The sequence below is a fragment of the Balaenoptera ricei genome, chromosome 1, assembly GCF_028023285.1.
Source record: "Balaenoptera ricei isolate mBalRic1 chromosome 1, mBalRic1.hap2, whole genome shotgun sequence".
In the NCBI taxonomy this organism is placed as follows: domain Eukaryota; kingdom Metazoa; phylum Chordata; class Mammalia; order Artiodactyla; family Balaenopteridae; genus Balaenoptera; species Balaenoptera ricei.
Window position 1 is genome coordinate 23827831 of NC_082639.1, and position 19629 is coordinate 23847459.

Here is a 19629-nt window from a genome sequence, read left to right on the forward strand (position 1 = left end):
TTATTTAGAATGAGCAAAGAAATTATAATAAATTGTAGATATCAAAAAGCAAGCAATTACCAGAAAACATAACAGAATTAAGGAAAATCTCACTCTATTTATTACTTAGCATCTTGACACTCCTTCCTGGCTTTCATTATCCACTGAATTGCTTGGGCTGCATTCTCTATATTCACATGTTCCTAAGACAATGATTTTGTAATATCATCTTCCGTGGAGAGAATAGAAAGTTAAATCAGACTTTCCTCCCGCAGAGTCTGATTTTCACGGTTTTCTACATGGGTAGGGTTGAAGTTTTTTTCACCTTCACAATTCATTACAGATCATGCCATGTAAATGTTCAGGACTGTTGTCAAATTTGGGAAGCCTCCTGCCAAGTTCCTCTGATCTGAGCAGTAAGATTTCAGGGCATAGCAAGTTTTCCTTGCAGTTTCTACCCTTAATTAATCTTGGAATTGACAATGTTCATTACCCACATTACATGGGGCCCAACCGGGGCTTTAAGAGGGGCCTGGAGAGTAAGGGTCCATGAAACTTAAGCTTCTCTAGCCACTGGTAAAGTTGCCTTTGTCTGGAGGCTTCTCATGGGACAGGGAGATTATCTAAGCAGAGGGGCTGCTGAGCAGAGGACAGCAGACTCTGGGGGCTGCGGGGTGGATGCAGGAAGCAGGGAGCCAGTTAGGGGGCTTAGTTCAGGCTCCAAGCAAGCAGTGGTGGGGGCGGAAGATTCTGGGATTGTCTGGGATGTGCTGACCTGGAGAAGGAGAAGGGAGGCCTCAGGATGGTCCAGATCAGATCTGTTGCCTGATTTCTTTCTTTCGTCCATGTTCTCTGGGGGCTGAGCCTAAGCAGATCTCCTCACGCCAGACTACCTCCCCTCATAGAGACCTGGAGCCTCAGCCTCTACCAAAGTGCTTACAGATGGAGGAGCCGACAGGGCCATCATTCTCACTCGTGACATGTCATGAGGTGCTGAGCAGATGCGTGCAGCTTGGTCTCCTAATGAGCTCACTGGGGACGTGTGGCGGGGTGGGGAGGAGCCAGGCCACAGTGGAGGTGGAGGAGAGACCTCCCTCTGTCCGCGAGGGAGGGAAGATGCTGCCGGGGCACAAGAAACAAGGCTCTTGATGGTAACACCCAGCAGTCAGTCACTGCCCTGCCAGCTGCAGACTGACAGAGGCCAGAGGATTTGGAAATGGATTTGCTGGCAGTGGAGAACCTCCACCTCTCACTCCCGAGCCAGGAAATAAAGGCATTTTCATTAGGCCAATCTGTTGTGTTAAGGAAGAGAAAGAGCTCAATAAATTGCCTGAGTGGAGGGCAGGTGCCACCGCACTGAGGCTGAAGTTAGGGGACGTCATTGGCCATGGGTGGCCTCTGATAGCTTTGAAGCCACTGTTCTTCCCCCCTTGGGTCCCTCAACCAGGGTCACCTGGCACCTAAAGCCCACCCACCTGCAAAAACCATGCAGGTTGGACCGGGCATGGGGATGAAGCCAACACAGGACCAGAGATGGGAGGGGATTTCGGTGGGGGAGATGGCCCTGAGCGACATGGGTAATGTTTGTTTTTGTCTCAATTAGGGTGGAAACTCACTGAAAACAGCAACAAAAAGGAATGAAATATTGGAGGGAAAATCTCCATCTTCCACAATACAAGTGGAACCAAGGGCTGGGTAGTTGAAGATGCAGGGGCTGGTGCAATTCTGCAGTTTTAAGCTGGGAGGAAAGGCTTGGCCTCACTGAGAAGGTGACTCTTATGAGTTAAATTGTGTCCCCTCCCAAATTCATATTCATGTTGAAGTCCCAATCCTCAGTACCTCAGAATGTGGCCTTTTCAAAAGATACGGTCCTTACAGAGGTAATTAAGTTAAAATAAGGTCATTAGAATGGGCCTTAATCCAGTATGACTGGTGTCCTTCTACAAAGGGAAAATTGTGAGATAGACACACATGGGGAGAATGACACATGAAAATGAAGGCAGAGATGGAGGTGATGCATCTATAAGCCAAAGAACATCAAATATTGCCAGAAAACCACCAGAAGAGAGAGGCATGGAACAGATCCTCCCTCACAGCCCTCAGAAGGAACCAACCCTGCCAACACTTTGATCTAGGACTAATCACCTCCAGAAGTGTGAGACAGCAAAGTTCTGTTGTTTAAGTCACCCAGTTTGTGGTACTATTATACAGCCCTAGCAAATTGATACAGTGACATTGGATGAAATACTTAAAGGAGATGAGGAAGTTGGCTAGGCAGATTCTGGAGAAGACGTTCCAGGCAAAAGGATCAACCAAGGCAATGGCAGAAAGAACAGGTGGACAGCAAGGGAGGATGACTTCAGGGGTAAGTGGGGGCTGCAGACCAGGAGGACCTCACAGGCCACTGGACACTTTGGACTTTATGTTGAGTGCAATGGGGAGACACAGCAGGGTCCGGACCTCACAGTTTCACAGGCCCACTCTGCCACTGGGTAGAGAAGAGCACAGGAAGGAGGGGGAAGCAAGGGGACCAGGTGGAAAGCTATTGCAATGATGCAGGTGAGAAATGATGGTGGCGCAGCGCAGGTGGTGATGGGGGTCAGACTCTGGACCCATTGTTGATGGGACAGGAGACAACAGGGTTTGCTGGTGAGCTGGGTGTGAGGTATGAGGAGACAGGGAGGACTGCAAGCCTTTGGGTCCAGTCAATTTCAGGATGGAGTTGTTGTTCACTGGGCAGGAAAGATGAAATCTAAGGTATGCAGTCCTTGAAAGGCAGTGACCTGGTGATTGGAGAGAGGACAGGTGAGTTGATGGGAAGGCCACAAGGGACTGAGTTCTCTAACTCAGCATGGCAGGGGTGATGACCTGAGAAGACACCAAGCTGGCAAGCCATTGACATTCTCCACCCCTGGCCCCCTGGCTCTGACAGCCCAAGGGAAAGAGGCGTGAAGGAGGGAGTGGGAGGGACACCTGGGCCACAGCTCACAGAGACTTAACGAGATTTGCCAAGAACACGCCCACCTGCTGACCCTGAAAACTGAGGAAGATCGCTCCCCCAAGGCAAAGGAAATGATGTATTTGCTCTGAAGGTGTTTGAGATGGTGAACCCAAACAGAATATAAGGACTACCCAGCTCACTGCCCTACCCAACCCCACACCAAATGGCCACCCCACTGAGATGAAGCATGACCAGCAAGGAGAAACACAAGACCCACACACAGGAAGTGCCTCCTGCTAACAAAAGGAAATGCACACTTGAGCAAAAGATGGAAGAACTTGCCTCCTAAGAGGAATTACCCAAGATCCAGGATCAGGATGACTCAGTACAAAACAAAACAAAAGCTCAAAGAAGAGAGTGAGATTCAAAGAAGAATTATGCATGGAAGTTATAAAATGAGAGAAGAAAAATGAGCTAGTCTACCTCTTAGGAGAGAAATGAAACAAATGAAAACATTGCAGAGATGAATGTGGCATAAAAACCAACCACAAAGACGATATATCATAACTGGAGATTCTATCAGGGAAATAGAAAATCAGCTTCAGGAAATCACTCAAGTCAAAGTGGAAGAGAACAAAGTTGTAATAACGAATGCAGTGAGGACAAGGGACATGAGAGACAGAACAAGGAGATCTGGTATATTCATAACGTTGCTGAAGAATAGAATACACACACACGCACACAGTTTCCAAAGAAGCCTATTATGTTATACAACATCAGGCTACATTTCCAGGGTACTTGCTTTGTGGCAGGACCTGGGCTAGGAGTTCAGAGTCCCAGTTGCCTTTGTGCCAGCTACAGGTAAGGAAAGCAGATGATTTGATGAAAATAAGAGAAACAGGATAAATGTTAAAAAAAAAAAAGTTCCTCTGGAGTGTGGGCTATGATTTATCGAGTCACATGTCAGACACTGTGCATTATTGTATGTGTGTGTGTGTGTATCATCAACAGGTTGGGAATGAGTTGTGTATGACCAGCATATGATGGAGCCAGAATTCAAGAGCCAGGTGTGTCTGCTTCTGAGTTCATCCTCCTTCTCCTTGAGTGTGCTGCCTCCAGTCTCACATCAGCTGGAAGTCATCCATCACATCTGTAAGGAAAGCACCAGCGACAGTAAATCCTGGGTGCCTTGTTATTAGGGTTTATTACAAGGGGTCTTGTCCTCCTGGGGCTGGGGAGGAGGACATGACTGATAGCCGTGTGAAGAGCACAGGTGTGTAAATAATTTCCATACCCAGGCAGGTGGGGCTTGGAAGAACAGTAAGCAAACTCATCAAGCAAAATTACAATCCAAGGTCAGGTCTCTTTGCAAGATAAACAGTGGAGTATCCACCAAACCATAGCTGGGGCCCAGGATGAGCTAAGAATTCAGGATCACAGGATAGTGGGAGAGACCAGCCATTAGAGGGAACACGTGCCAGAGGAAACAGGGGAACAGGTTTACTGAAGAAAGAACATTTGAAGACCATTCTGTGCTGAGCAGAGGAGAAATGCAGGCTGCCCGTCTCTGCTTTTAAGGTGGCCTGAGGGGGTTGGCTACCCTGCTCAGACCATCTATTGTAGCCACAAGCACAGAATATACGATGTAGGAATGATTGAGCTGGAGCTGTGAGTGGACATGGAGCTGTAGCACATAATAGTTCTTTGAGTCCAGGGCTGGGTCCCTTAGCATTTGTCCCAAGCTCTCACTTGCTTTTTGGTAGTATTAAGATGCTTCTGATTCCTTAGGCCTCCTTTGCCTGGTACCCAGGTTCCTTACTTGGGGTCAGTATCCCAGAATTCCACTCATGAAAAGAGGGAGCTGAGGAAAAATCCTTGAGGATCGCCTTCAGAGTAGACTCAGGGAAAGAGACAGATACTGAGTGAACAGATGGAGAGGCGTGGGCTAGATGAGTGGGGGGCACAGGAGCCAGAGAAGAGGGTTGGAAGGAGGCAGCAAGTTCTAGGAGGCTAAGGGCCAAAGTGAGGGTTTGTTGGTGAGAATCGGAACTGAGAAGGCAGTTTTGGCAGCATGGTGGGCTCAGAAGCCAATTTGCAAGAGCTTCAGAAGCAGTGGAGGAGGAATAAGAACAGCTTTCCGGGCAGCTCAAGCCCCAGCATTCATTCCTGCATCAACCCTACACCACCAACCCACCCCCACCTGTGTGTCTCAGACCACCTGCTCCAGTGGGATAAACCCTTCCCATTGCCTTACCTGCATAACCTTCTTTGCACCTGTGTGTTGAGTTTTCATTCTGGAACACCTTCCTCCCCTCTCACCACGAAACCCTGTTTTGGAATCCAGATTCTTAGTATTGGAAGAGACCTTAGAAATCACTCAGTGGTCAACTCTTTCATGCAAAATTTAAAGAAACTGAGACCAAGAGAAGAACATGACATGTAGAAGGTCACACAGCAAGAGAGTGGCAGGGTATGTCAGTCATCTATCCCATAATACTGCTGCATGATAAACCAACCCAAACTTGGTGGCTTCAAACAAAAATTATTTTCACTCATGTCTGTGGCTCGGCAGCTATGGCTCTGCCGATCTTGGTTGGGCTGGGCTAGGCTTGGCTCCAGACCATGGGTTTGGCTCAAGTTCACTCCATGAGTCTCTCATTCCTCTGCTACCAGCAGGCCAGACAGGGCATCCTCTTTTCATGAGGTCAGAAGAGGCACAAGTGGGCAAGCTCAGCCACGCACACTGAAAACCTTTGCCTGCATCACATCTGCTAACATCCCACTGACCAAAGCAAGCCACACGGCCAAGCCCAAAGTCAAGCGGCTGTTCCCCAATGTTATACACAATGCTAAGACACAAAGAACTTATAAGCAACCATATGAATGTGCTCACTACCCAGAGAGGCAATCCACAAAAGAAGATTCAAATGGCCAATACACAGAGGAAAAGATGTTTAATGTTTCAACTGATCAAAGAAATGCATGTGCAAAGAGAGGTTTGTTTTCCATTCACCAGATAGGTAAAGATTAAGAAAATTGACAAACCCGCTTAGCTCATTGGAAAATGGACACTCTCATGCCCCTATGAGGGCAGCGCTAATTGATTCAACCTTTTTGGAAAGGCAGTTTGGCAATATGCGTCAAAATGTAAAATGAGCGAGCCTTTTATCCTGATAATCTCACTTCCAAGGAGTCTATTGATGGAAGCAATCACGTAAACTCACAAAAAAGAGGTGTGCTGCAGTGGTTCATCGGGGCGTGGTTTATTTCATAAGATCAAATAGCCATAAGGAAGGAATTGATTTGTTAAATTAGTGTAAATCTATAAAATGGAATATAATGCAATGATATAAAATGATGTAATTCTGCAACTATTAAAGTGGAAAGACATCCACAATACCTTGTAGAGGAAAAACAAAAAGTGGGCACAGACCCAGAAGCCCATTTATTGGTATCAAGAAATATAAACAGGATAGTGACCAAAACGTTAGCAATGGTTCTACTTCAGTGGTACAATTTGGGGAAATGTCTACTTCTTTGTATTTTTCCCTAATACTTGAAATGTTTATGATAAGACATACACTGTTTTATAAAAAACAAAACTTTAAAAGAAATGAATTCAGTTTAAGCATTTTTGCTCTGAAAAAGACTAGAAGAACAGTTATGGTAATAAATCGCACTAAATTTTGAACAGAAAAAAAAATCTTTACAATAATTTTCTTTTTTAGTTGGTTTTCTGGTAAGTTAACTAGAAAAATTTTTAAATGTAACTTAATTAGCCCCGCTTTGGGATTCAATAGAAGTATTACTTTTACCATGTGCTTTGAAAGTGCTTTCTTTAGTGCTCTTTACTTTGGAGGGAGGAAGGCGCTGTCTACCAATTACTTATAGGTCAGAAGCTGTCACACGACAGCTGTTTCTGACTGTTTCTGCCTGGAGACCATATTCTAAGCACAGTCACGGAAGTGCAAGAACACATGTTCAGAACACAACTCCAAATGTATGCTGACTCCAGGATGAGCTAACATTTATCGGATATTTATGATGTTCTAAGGGCGTGACATCCTTGGTTTCATTCACTCTTCATGCTTACTCTTTGATGGAGGTATATTTATTTATGAGGAAACTGAGAATTGCACCATTTAAGGGACTTAACTAGGATCCTGAGGTTCGTAAGTGACTAAGTTCCAGCAGGAGTCATACCTCACCCCAAAATTCCAGTAAACGATGGAAGGTACCAAGAAATAAATCTAGGAAACTATGTGCAAGACCTTTAAGGAGAAAATTATGGAACTTTATTGAAGGACATAAAGGAAAAGCTGAATAAAGGGAGAGATATAACATGCTTATAGATGGGAAGGACCAATAGTCTAAAGATGTCAATTACCCTCCAAGCGAATCTATGAATGCAGTGTAATTACAATTATTAAAATTCCAAAAGAGCTTCAGGTAAAACTGAGTGGCTGATTCAAAAGCTCATGTGGGAAATAATTTAGAATAACAAGGACTACTCACCCTCCCCAACACCAAGGTTTATGATAAAGCTCTCGTTTTTCAGACAGTGCGGTGTTGGTTTAGTGCGAGGCAAAGAGGCCAGCGGAGGGACGAGAAACAGATAGGATGTGTTCAGGGACTCCATATACAATAGAGGGAGCATTGCAAATAAGAGAGGAAAGATAGATGGCACAATAAATCATGCTAGGAAAGTGACAATATGTAGGGGGAACTCCTTATGTCTTATAGGAAAGGTAACTGTACAAAGTAAAACTTTACTATGAGAACCATGAAAAATAAAACTTAAAAACAATAAGAAAAAATAATTATCTTTATGACCTTAAAAGGGAAAGAATTTCTTAAACAAAACATGCAAACACCCAAACTGTAATGGAAGAGATTGATAGAATTGAATACAATAAACAATAAAATTAAAAACTTGTCTGTAATAGAAGAATTAGTCAAAGTTGAAAAAGAAAAAACAAGACACAGCCTGGAAGAAGATATTTGCCTTGCATATCACCAATTAAGAATTATCATCCAGAATACACAACAATTTCCTACAAATAATAAGAACATGACAAACTACCCAATAGAAAAATGTATACAGAGAAAATCGAAATGCATGACCAATAATCAAAAGATATACCCAACCTCACTAGAAGTCAGAGCAATGCAAATTAAAATAGGGATATGTCATCTCACACTCTCATGCATGGCAGGTGAAAGTGTAATTTGTTGCATACACTGAGACTTGGCAATGTCCTCCAAAGTCAAAGACATTCCTACTCTAAGACTCAGCAATTCCACATCTACGAATAAACCACAGAGAAACTCAGGCAGGTGTGCACAAGGAGACAGGCAAGGGGGTTCCTGCACCATTGCATGCAGTAGAGACAACATAACATTCTAAATATCCATTGCTAGGAATATGGCTATATAAATTGTAGTGTAATCACAAAAGGGAATACTACAGAGCAGTTAACATTAATGAGTTCTGTCTGCAGATATCAACCTGAGTGAATCTCCTAGACATCTTGGTGAGTAGAAGATATCTGTGGCAAGAAGACATGTGTGTGTCACTGTAGAATAGTGGCTGTGGAGGCTGGTTCACGCCCCAGCATCAACACTTCCGGCCGTGGGTCCTTGTGTAAGTTGTCTTAACCTCTTTGTTCCTCGGCATCCTTATTGGGGATAACAATGCCTGGGTTGTGGTGAGTAGGGAATGTATTACTGCATGGAAACAACTTAGAATGGAGCTTGGTGCACAGTAAGCACTTGCCAAATATCAGCTATTTTGGAGACATACATATATGATACCTTAGAAATGGTGGTCCCCTCTGTGGATGGAGGTAGGGAATAGGATGGCGTTCAGAGTTCAACTGCACTTGAAATATTTTATTTCTTTGAAAAATAAGGATTAAACAGAAAGCATGAGAAATTTCCTTTATGATGACGTAAGAGTTCGGTAATGGCCACATCGGCAACGTACGGATCTGTACATCCCATAAAACGGCAGAGAACTTCACAAACAGCACACGTACACACAAATGAATAATATAAAAACTGGTGAAATCAGAATAAGGTCTGCTACTAGAGAATGGACCTGAGGACACGGGGAGGGGGAAGGGTAAGCTGGGACGAAGTGAGAGAGTGGCATGGACATATATACACTATCAAATGTAAAATCGATAGCTAGTGGGAAGCAGCGGCATAGCACAGGGAGATCAGCTCGGTGCTTTGTGATCACCTAGAGGGGTGGGATAGGGAGGGTGGGAGGGAGGGAGACACAGGAGGGAAGAGATATGGAAACATATGTATATGTATAACTGATTCACTTTGTTATAAAGCAGAAACTAACACACCATTGTAAAGCAATTATACTCCAATAAAGATGTTAAAGAAAAAAAAAAAAGAATAAGGTCTGGATCTAGTTAATAGAATCGTGCCAATGTTTTCTGGTTTTGTTTTCATTTTTTGGTTTTGATGTTACACTATAGCGATGTAAGCTGTTACCGCTGAGGGAAGCTAGGTAGCGGGTACCCAGGAAGTTCAGTGTGAAGAGTGCCTATCAGGAAGCACCCCTGAGATCCACAGCTGTGGGAGGCAGGGAAGGAAGCAGGGCTGGTGGGGGAGCTGGGGTCTGATGCAGGCCGGAGGGTGGCCTCAGCTGACCGCAGGGAGCACCGGAATGAAATGGCCCAGGGGAGCGGTCAGCCGGGGGCCCGAGCGCTGGTCCTCTGCCCCGCCCCCTCTAGTCCTGGCTGTGGATCTGGGAAGGGCGGGGTTGTAGCGCTCCTCCAGGAGAGGGAGTTCCCGGAGGGCGGGCATAGGGGCTGAGGGGACACTGCCACGCAGCACCCAGACACCCCGTCCCTGAAAGAACTTGCCACCCCGCTTCCTAATACAGGCCCTTCATGCTGAACTTCCTCCCAGACCGTTCCCAAGGCACCTGCCGGAGGAGGGACACCAGGATGGAGGCCCAAGGGGCTCCCGGGGGTACGTGAGGAGGCCAGATGAGGCCGAAGCGCCCTCCCAGGCAGGATCAGAGACCTGTGGCCTGGCAGAGCCCGTGGTGAGAAGCTCGGACGCTGCCCCATGAGGGCTGCCCAGGGCCCAGCAGCAGCCGGGGAGAGAGCGGGCGGGGTGGCGAGTGGGCCGAGGCCACGGCAACACTTCCCGTGGCTTGTCTCTTACTTTTAGCCCGGGTGCCTCTGTGACAAAATCAAATACCTGAAGCATTTTCACTGCCAACCCCCTGGTTCTGCCCTGCAGAGTTTTGTCAACAGGGATGGATCCGGTTTTCTCCCCTTCTATGTCCCTAACTTCTTTCTCGGAAAGTGAGAAATCTGGTCCTTATTATCCCCCCATTTGAAATCAATCTTCCAATGCAGCCTTAGCCGCCCGACTTCACACTCCCCCCTGATGCGAGCCTCCATCTCCCCCCTCTGCTTCCCAGTGTGGACACTCCCTACTCACTGGGGTAATTTATTCCACGCTTGTGGTAAGCACTTAATAATTGTTCATTGGGTGAATGAATGAATGAATGAACGAATGAATGAATGTTAGCTATCCCCAACCCCTAGCATAGAGCCCATGGCAACTTATAATACTTATATTATTAATAAATGAACAAATAGGTATGAGAAGAACAGTAGAACCCAGGAACTCATAATTTAGCACAAATCAGGCATGAAGTTTATCCTTCATGCATCTGCAAACAGTGTTTTGCTGAACCATTTGAAAGTGTCAGTAAGATTAGGAATGGCAAGTCTGTCCTATTAACATTCATAAATTCATAGCCCAGAACTGACTTCAGTGATGATATAAGACCAGGAGGCAAAGACTGGTGTGGGGTCCTAGCAGTATGAGAGGAAGGTCAAGGTCAGAAGTGGGCCTCTTGGCTCTGCCGCTCAGGAGGTGCTCTCACACTGCAGGTGGACATAGTAATAACAATAAGAAGGTGATGATAAATGATGGAGATGTGTGTGTGTGTGGACACAGCCACCCTAGGAGCTGAGTGCTATGGCCATCTCTATTTCTCAGAGGAGAAAACTGGGTTTTGGGGGTTAGGGGGCGAGAGTGAAGGCTACGTAGAGCAGCCCTCAGACCGGCACGAGGGACAGAGAGAGGAACGGCGGCCGAGACACTGGAAACTGTAGACCAAGGAGCCATGGACAGAAGTGTGGGTGAAACAGAAAATGGAGATACTTTCCTTGACCTGAAGAAGCAACCGGCCTCCAAATCCCCCCATCACTATACAAAAAATAAGGATTTCAGCTCTGGGATGCGTCACAGACATCAGTGTCCTCTGTACTGATGTTTCCTTGAGAGGCGAACTCCCCACAGGAATACGCTTTAGTGCGCTTGCCTAGGGAGGAGCTCTTGGGTATTAAAGAACTCCCTCATTCCAAACAGAGGCCTTCGTGCCTCTCTGAGAAATACGACAGTGATGGTGTCTAGGACCCTGAAAAGTGGCATGCCTCCCTCTACCCAGCTTCAGGGCGGGGCTCGCCAGTGGAAAGTCTGAAGAAAGAGTTGGATACAGATCGGCCTTCCCTGGTGTGCAGGATAGTAGATCCTCGAGAGCATGTGAAAGAAAATGACTTAGATGTTGTTCTCAGCCCACAGAGACGAAGCTTTAGAGGGCGCTGCCACGTGACAGCTGCTGTTCGCTCCCAGCACTCAGGAAGCCCATTGGATAAAGACAGTGATGTGCTCCGCCTGCTTGGCGGACGAAGGATTGGCAGTGGGAAGGTAATCTCTCCTCCGACCTTTGAGAAGGATCACCGTCTTAGCCATAAGGACCTGCGAGACTTGAGACACAGAGACCGAGAGAGGGACCACAAGGACTAGCTTTTCAGGAGGGAGTTTGTGAATAGTAAGCCTGTCTTTGAGCGAAGAAGAAATGATTCCTACACAGAAGAAGAACCGGAATGGTTCTCAGCTGGACCCACAAGTCAGTCTGAAACCATTGAGCTGACTGGCTTTGATGATAAGATACTGGAAGAAGATCATAAGGGGAGAAAAAGAACGAGGCGACGGACAGCCTCTGTGAAGGACGGCATGGTCGAGTGCCGTGGAGGAGTGGCCGAAGAGGATGAGGTGGAGGTCCTCCTCTAACAGGAGCCAGCTGCTGACCAGGAAGCGCCAAGGGATGTCGTCTTGCCCGAGCAGTCCCCAGGAGAATCTGACTTTAATGAGTCCTTTAACCTTGATAAGGTTCCATGCTTGGCTTCAATGATAAAAGATGTTTTGGGAGAAGGGTCCGTCTCTGCCAGTTGGTTCAGTAGGTGGTTCCCTAACCCGAGCCGATCAGGAAGCTGATCCAGCAGTCTTGGGTCAACAATGCATGAAGAGCTGGAGAGACTTGCAGGTCTGGAACAAGCCATCCTCTCTCCCAGACAGAACACGGGGAATTATTTTGCTCCTATACCATTAGAAGACCATGCTGAAAACAAAGTGGATATTCTAGAAATGCTACAGAAAGCCATAGTGGATGTAAAACCCCTCCTTTCCAGTCTTTCTGCAAATAAAGAAAAGCTTATAGAGAGTTCACATTCAGGGGTTGTGCTTTCAGTGGAAGAGGTAGAAGTAGGGCTCAAGGGCTTGACGGTGGACCAGCAGGTGTAGAATTCGATTCCCTTTATGTCGGAGCATTTAGAGGAGACCCTGGGTACTGTGAGCAGCAATCCACAGCTCAGAGAAGATGGAGATATGACTGTGTTCAAAAAGCTAGTGAGGGAGCTTCCCTGGTGGCGCAGTGGTTGAGAATCTGCCTGCCAATGCAGAGGACACGGGTTCGAGCCCTGGTCTGGGAAAATCCCACATGCCACGGAGCAACTGGGCCCGTGAGCCACAACTGCTGAGCCTGCATGTCTGGAGCCCGTGCTCTGCAACAAGAGAGGCCACGACAGTGAGAGGCCCGCGCACCGCGATGAAGAGTGGCCCCCACTCGCCGCAACTAGAGAAAGCCCTCGCACAGAAACGAAGACCCAACACAGCCAAAAATAAATAAATAAATAAAATTTTTTTAAAAACAGGGATTCTTGGGAAAAAAAAAAAAAAAAGCTAGTGAACACCATGAAGGCAAGTGGGACTTTGCCTTCTCTGCCCAGAGTCAGCCGGATGCTTGAAAGCCATCTGATGTCCCCTGCTGACATTCCAGGCCAGGCTGTCCCTGAGAACATCCTGCAGGAACTTCTGGGTCCACCTGTTCAGAGACCTGCTTCTTCCAATCTTCTGAGTGGCCTTATGGGGGAGCTTGGAGCCTAAGACATCTTTGCTGGGCCAAAGAGTACCCTCTCTTCCCTCGTCACAGGTGTTTCAGACAAGAGCAGACTCAGCAGACTACCTTGGTCCCAGAATACCATCACCAATTTGTTTCACACCAGGACCACAGCAGCTTCTCGGAGATCCATTCCAAGGCATGTGCAAGCCCATGAGCCCTGTCACAGCGCAGATGAGCCAGCTAGAATTGCAACAGGCAGCTTTGGAGGGGTTGGTCTGCCCCATGACCTTGCGGTGCAGGCAACAAACTTCTACCAGCCTGGTTTTGGTAAACCGCAGGTGGACAGAACCAGAGATGGATACAGAAACAGGCAACCATGAGTGACCAAGTCACCAGCACCTGTGCACCGAGGGAATTCCTCTTCCCCTGCCCCAGCCACCTCCATCACAAGCATGCTTTCTCCTTCCCTCACTCCTACCTCAGTGATTCATAAGATATACGAGAGCAAAGAGAAAAGCAAGGAGGAGCCAGCATCTGGAAATCAGCTCTTGGTGACAGTGAAGAGGACACTCAGAAGCCCAGTGAAAAGAACCTCCTGTCATCCAGATGTGTGCCCACCACTGATCGAGACTCTTCTCCCACCACAAACCCCAAACTGTCAACCCTACAGAGGTTTACATCTTCCACCCCACTATCCCAGACCCATCGTTACACCAAAGAACAGAATTATCGACCTAAAGCAACTGGGAGAAAAACACCCACCTTGGCATCCCCAGTTCCAGGAACACCTCTTCTCCACCCTGCCCACCAAGTCCCCCTTGTCCCCCATGTCCCCATCGTTCAGCCTGCTCTCCAGCTTCACCCAGGGTTGGTCCAAAGGATGCTGGCCCAGGGAGTACATCCACAGCATCTTGCAAGTTTGCTCCAAGCTGGTGTGCTTCCTCCTGGGATGGACCTGAACCATTTACAGGGAATGTCTGGCCCAATCCTGGGTCAACCCTTTTACCCTTTACCTGCCACTAGTCACCCTCTCCTACACCCTCATCCTGGGACACCTCTGCCTCTGGCGATGATGCAACAGCGGGTACAGCGCTCAGTTCTTCATCCTCTAGGATCTGGTTCCCAGGCAGCTGCTGTCAGCGTTCAGACGACTCCTCAGAATGTGCCCAGCTGGTCAGGCCTGCCCCACGTGCACTGCCAGCTAGAGCACCGCCCCAGCCAGAGGAGCAGCCCCGCCGTGGGCCTTGCCAAACGGTGTGGCTCAGATGTGCTACAGCAGCCCCTGCCCTCCATGCCCCCCAAAGTCGTCAGTGTAGATGAATTGGAGTACCGACAGCGAGCAGGGCAGCAGGCTTGCCTAAGCAGCTTCTCGTGGAACCCTGGTCAGGACTCTGCTTCCTCATCTCATGTTGGTTTATGGGCTTTTACTTTGTAGCACTCTGTGCGAAGCTGTTTAAGGGCACCCAGGCACCTGGTGTGGTCTGCATTATGATGGAAGGAACTTAACCGATCGAGTGGAGCCTACATGGTCTGAATACAAGATGCAGTGTTGTCAGTCCCGGAAACAGTCTTTTTTTTGTAAGATATGTGAATGAAGTGTTGATGTCTTCACCAAGAGGTGGCACCTTAAGAGTTCCGAGGAAATAAATGTATAGACCCTTATGTACAGACCTGTGTATAAACAGCTTTTGTACATACATATAGGATAGCTTTTTTGAACTTATACAGCTGTACGTAAAAGTAGCTGATACTACTTTCACGTAGTAAAAGTCAAGGCATCAGCTCCCCCTTCACCTCACCTGGTTCCATTTTCAAGCCATGAAGGAGGCACATACTGTGCATTCTCTCAGATTTCTCCGTCCTACAGTTGCCACTGAGTATCATGCGCCTTTCATTCTTACATATTTACATTCACCTAAAATGTCAAGTAGTTCTTTTCTAGAAGTGCTGAACAGAGATAAAGGGGATTAGAGGATGATTTTATCCCATTTAAAGGTAACCTGCAGCGAATGGGAGTAAACAGACTACTTGACAGCTCCACTTCATCTGCCTTCGCCCTCCAGGCTCCTGCCTTCCTGCTCCCCATCCCCACCTCCTCAAAGGCGTCCTGGGAGCTCTGGACATGGGAAAGGTTCACACATCCATTGGGGACCTTGCCAAGACCTGCCTTCCAGAAATCCAGTTCCCACATTCATCTGGTATGAGGCAAATTGTCAGTTAAAAGGCTTCGATTGTCTGGAAAAATAAAGAAAATGAGAGCCCTGAAGCCTTGATCTGCAATGCTAGCTGCAGCTGCCTTGTGGCAACATCTGAGAAATCCTCTGTGCTTCCCAGGTTGCAGGCTTTTTGGTGCCACCTGAGAGGACGCCAGGCTCTGAACAAGCCAGCAGGGCACAGTTAAAGCAGGGACAGCAGACATGTTAGCTTCTGATGCAAAAGAGCCACAACCTTTACACATTCAAATGTGGACCTCATCCCTGGAGGGGGCAGTCAGGGCTGAGGAGGGACAGGGCCTCCTGGGATTTTTGTCACCTGGGCTTAGGCTTCTGTAGCATTTATATGTCAAAAATAGTCAAATATCAATCATTTCATATTGTAGGACCTAATGCATACTTTGTTTCAACTCCACAAGAACACTGTGAGGTAAACATTTTGACCCCTATTTTACGGAAAACAGAGGTCCGAAGAAGCTAAGTAATTTACCCAAAGTCACACAGAAAAGAGTAGTCAGAATTTGAATGCAGAGATTAATCGAGGCCCTTTCTCCTGTGCCTATCATCTCTCCTCCTGTCTTAAATCTGCTCTGTTCTTTGCCCTGTTCCCCAGTTGAGCCATGCTTATTCTGGCCTGCTTCCTCTGCTCAGGTGATTCCTCCCTCCTGAAATCCTGTGCCTCTTCCCTCATTTATTCTACAGATATTTATTGACAAACTACTATGTGTCAGGCTTGTGTGAAAGCTGAGAATAGTTTTATAGTTTAAAAATTGAATAAGATGCTGAAGAGCTTAGCAATCAGTGTAGACAAAGGACACTTCTATGACTTCAGCTATACGTGTTCAATAAGATTTTTAAAAAGGAAATAGTGACTTAAAGAATGAAGGCAGTTTTGCCCAGCACTCTGCATCTCAATGGTATGTGCTAACTTCACTGCCTGGTCCCATGTGAGATGTAATGCTGTCTACTGGCCAGGTGGGAAGGCTGAGGGTGTGGCCTGGGTGTGTGGAGGCAGTCTAGAATAGAAGGAACAGCATAAGCAAAGGCACAGAGGTGCATAAGGGGATGGTAAAAAGCTCCATGGAGCTGGCGTATCAAGTAGGGAGCAACCTCATGGGGGTGAGCAGAGTAAAGCGGAGGGCCAGGAGGTGAGGTGAGGGGGGTCAGAGGGGACATGCAGCAAAGGCCCTTGAATACCAGGCTAAAGGGGATAAAGTTTATCTCGTAAGTCAAATGTGTTCGCTGGCATGCCTCCCTTGAGGTACCTTGGGGGCTCAGAGTAGGGGTGAAGGGAGAGCAGATGTAGGCAGCCTCAGACCCCCTTTTCACTCAGTCTGAGAAGCTCTATGGCCATCAGTTGTAGATTTGGGGGTTCTATGTCAGATTCAATTTTGAAAAAAATTGACTCAATGATAATGACATAAAAATATACATAAAAACCACAGGGAAATTATGTGAGATTTTTGCTTCTGGCCATGATGAACTAACAGGAATGGAACTTATCCTCCCATGTTAAGCAACTAAGAAGTGAACAAAACATGTCAAACAATAGACATTAGATAAATGGCTGCACAAGAGTGTGATCACAGGGAGAAGGGAAACAAGTTAATTGAGCCTTATGACTGTCCTGGCTTACTCCCTGGAGGTGGCTTCCACGCTGCAAAGAATGAAATGAGAACTCCAACAGAACCTGGCGGTTTTGATGATTTGAGGAGAAAGATACCAGAGTTTTGAGAAGGTCAATGTGGCTAAAACTGGGAAAACAGACCACTGGAGAAGAGGGAGCTGCACAGAGAGGGACCTCCAAAGACATACAGAAGGACCCCCTCAAGAATTTGTGTGAGTAATGATCTGTGTATGCGTGACAGGAAAGTGCCCAGAGCCAGGGAAAGAACCAGCAGCATAGGGAATACAGAGAAATTCTTGAAGATTCCACAGGGCTGGGGAGCACTTTTGTTCTTGCCTGCTAGAGTGGAAAGACCTCAATATAAATAAAACATGATGTAGAAGCCTCAGAAGGCTATTGGATTAGAAGTGGTGTTAATTAGCCCTAAAATAAACTCTGTTCTCTATCTGCTGTAACAAACTTAAAAACAAGTCTCAAATGTATCCAACTGATTTAAAATAATTTAACTGTTTCCCTGAAGAAAATTCAGTACTATTGATAGAAATATGAAAAAATCTAGCAGACAAAAACATATAATCACAATGTCCAGCATCTAACAAAAAATTACAAGACATTCAAAGAAGCAGGGAAATACGACTTATAACCACCAAAAACAGACAAACAAACAAAGAAGCAAACAAAAATAGAAAGGAATCCTAAAATGACAGATATATTGGAAATAGTAAATAAGGATGTTAAAACAGCTACTGTAAATATACTCTCTCTGTTTAAGAAAGCAAAAGATAATAAAATCAGGCTGTTTAAAAAACCCAAATAAAACATCTATAACTGAAAACCAATAATTTCTGAAATGAAAAAAATTTTTTTTTTTACAGGTGATGGGATAAACAGCATATTAGATCCTGAAACAGAAAAGATCAGCAAAACTGAAGACATAACAAAGGAAATTATCCAAAATAAGTCAGAGAGAAAAAAACCTGAAGAATGAAAGAATGAATAAAATATCAGTAACCTATGGAACAACATCAAATGGCCCAACATACCTATAACTGAAGTTCCAGAAGAAGAGGATATGGGGGAAGGATGGGGACAGGAAAAAATATTTTGAGAAACCATGGTCAATGAATCACAGGAAGATGGCAGAGAAAGAAGCACCAGGAATCTGTCTCCCCACCTAGACAGCAATTGCACTGGCAGAATCTGTCTGGTAGCTCTTTTAGAATTCTGGGGTCTGTTTAAGGTTTTCAATTTCCAGGGGAAGCCTTGGATAGTAAATTTTGGTTGAATTAAGCTCTTAGCACAGTGGCAGCACCCATCCCCCATTCCCAACCAGGTGGGAGGAAGTTATGCACATGTTCTTCAAACAATTTGAACACAACTTGCAGGAGCCAAGGTAGGCAAAAAGGACCCTGTCCTCTAAATGTCAGAGATCAGTGCTCTGATCACTGATTGATGCTTCTGATCACAGAGGTGCAAAGAGGTGGGCAGTCATTCTTGTGGAACCTCCACTGATTGTTGCAGGCCCCTCCTCCTCCAGCTGAAGTGATTGCCAGGGGACCTAAAGGGCTGGCAATTTTTTCCTCCCATTTTCATTATTCTCATTTTCCCCTTTTGGGAGCCAGACATTAAAGACTAGAACATTCAGAAACAATTACATATATGGGGAAAATTAGAAAGTGACCATGTATGCCCAGGGAGAGATTCAAAAAAGACCTGAGAAGACCTTAAGTTTATACCTCAGGCTGATCCTTAGCACAGAGACAGCTTACAGCAATTAATCACTAAAACAATGAACAGACAAACAAAACAAAACTAACAAAAACATAATTCCTGGGGGAGTGGGAGAATCTAATTTCAGAGTTATCACATCGTTAGATTTAAATGTCCAGTTTTCAACAAAAATTATGAGGCATACAAAGAAACAGGAAAGTATGCTCTATTCAAAGGAAAAAAATAAACAGAAACTGTCCCTGCAAAAAAAAAAAACAAAACAAGAAACAAAAAACAGTTAATAATGTTGTAACAATGGTTTGCAACTCCACCTTTTGTTTTCCACATGATTTAAGGAAATAACACATTTTAAAAATTATTAAGCTAAAAGTTTGTATTATTGTAACTCCACATTCTGTTTTCTACATAATTAAAGCCTCTAATGTATTTAAAAGAATTATGAATTTATGTTTTGAGACACACAATGTATAAAAAAGTAATCTTTGACTTCGGAATCAAAACAGGTGGGAACAGAGCTATAAAGGAGCAGAGTTTTGTAAGTTATTGAAGTTAAACTGATATAAATTCAAATTAGAGGACTTCCCTGATGGTGCAGTGGTCAGGAACCCACCTGCCAATGCAGGGGACATGGGTTCGATCCCTGGTCCATAGGATCCCACATGATGCAGAGCAACTAAGCCCGTGCGCCACAACTGCTGAGCCTGTGCTCTAGAGCCTGTGAGCCACAACAACTGAGCCCTCATGCCACAACTACCGAAGCCCACACGCCTAGAGCCCGTGCTCTGCAACAAGAGAAGCCACCGCAATGAGAAGCACGCCCACTGCAACAAAGAGTAGCCCCGCTCTCCACAACTACAGAAAGCCCTCATGTGGCAACAAAGACCCAATGCAGCCAAAAATAAATAAATAAATT

General features: G+C 45.9%; 1 pseudogene; it reads left to right on the forward strand.

Moving 5' to 3' along the window:
* Positions 1–12211: 12211 nt before the first annotated feature.
* LOC132370621 (eukaryotic translation initiation factor 4E transporter-like) lies at positions 12212–14580 on the forward strand (annotated as a pseudogene).
* The last annotated feature ends 5049 nt before the right edge of the window (positions 14581–19629 follow it).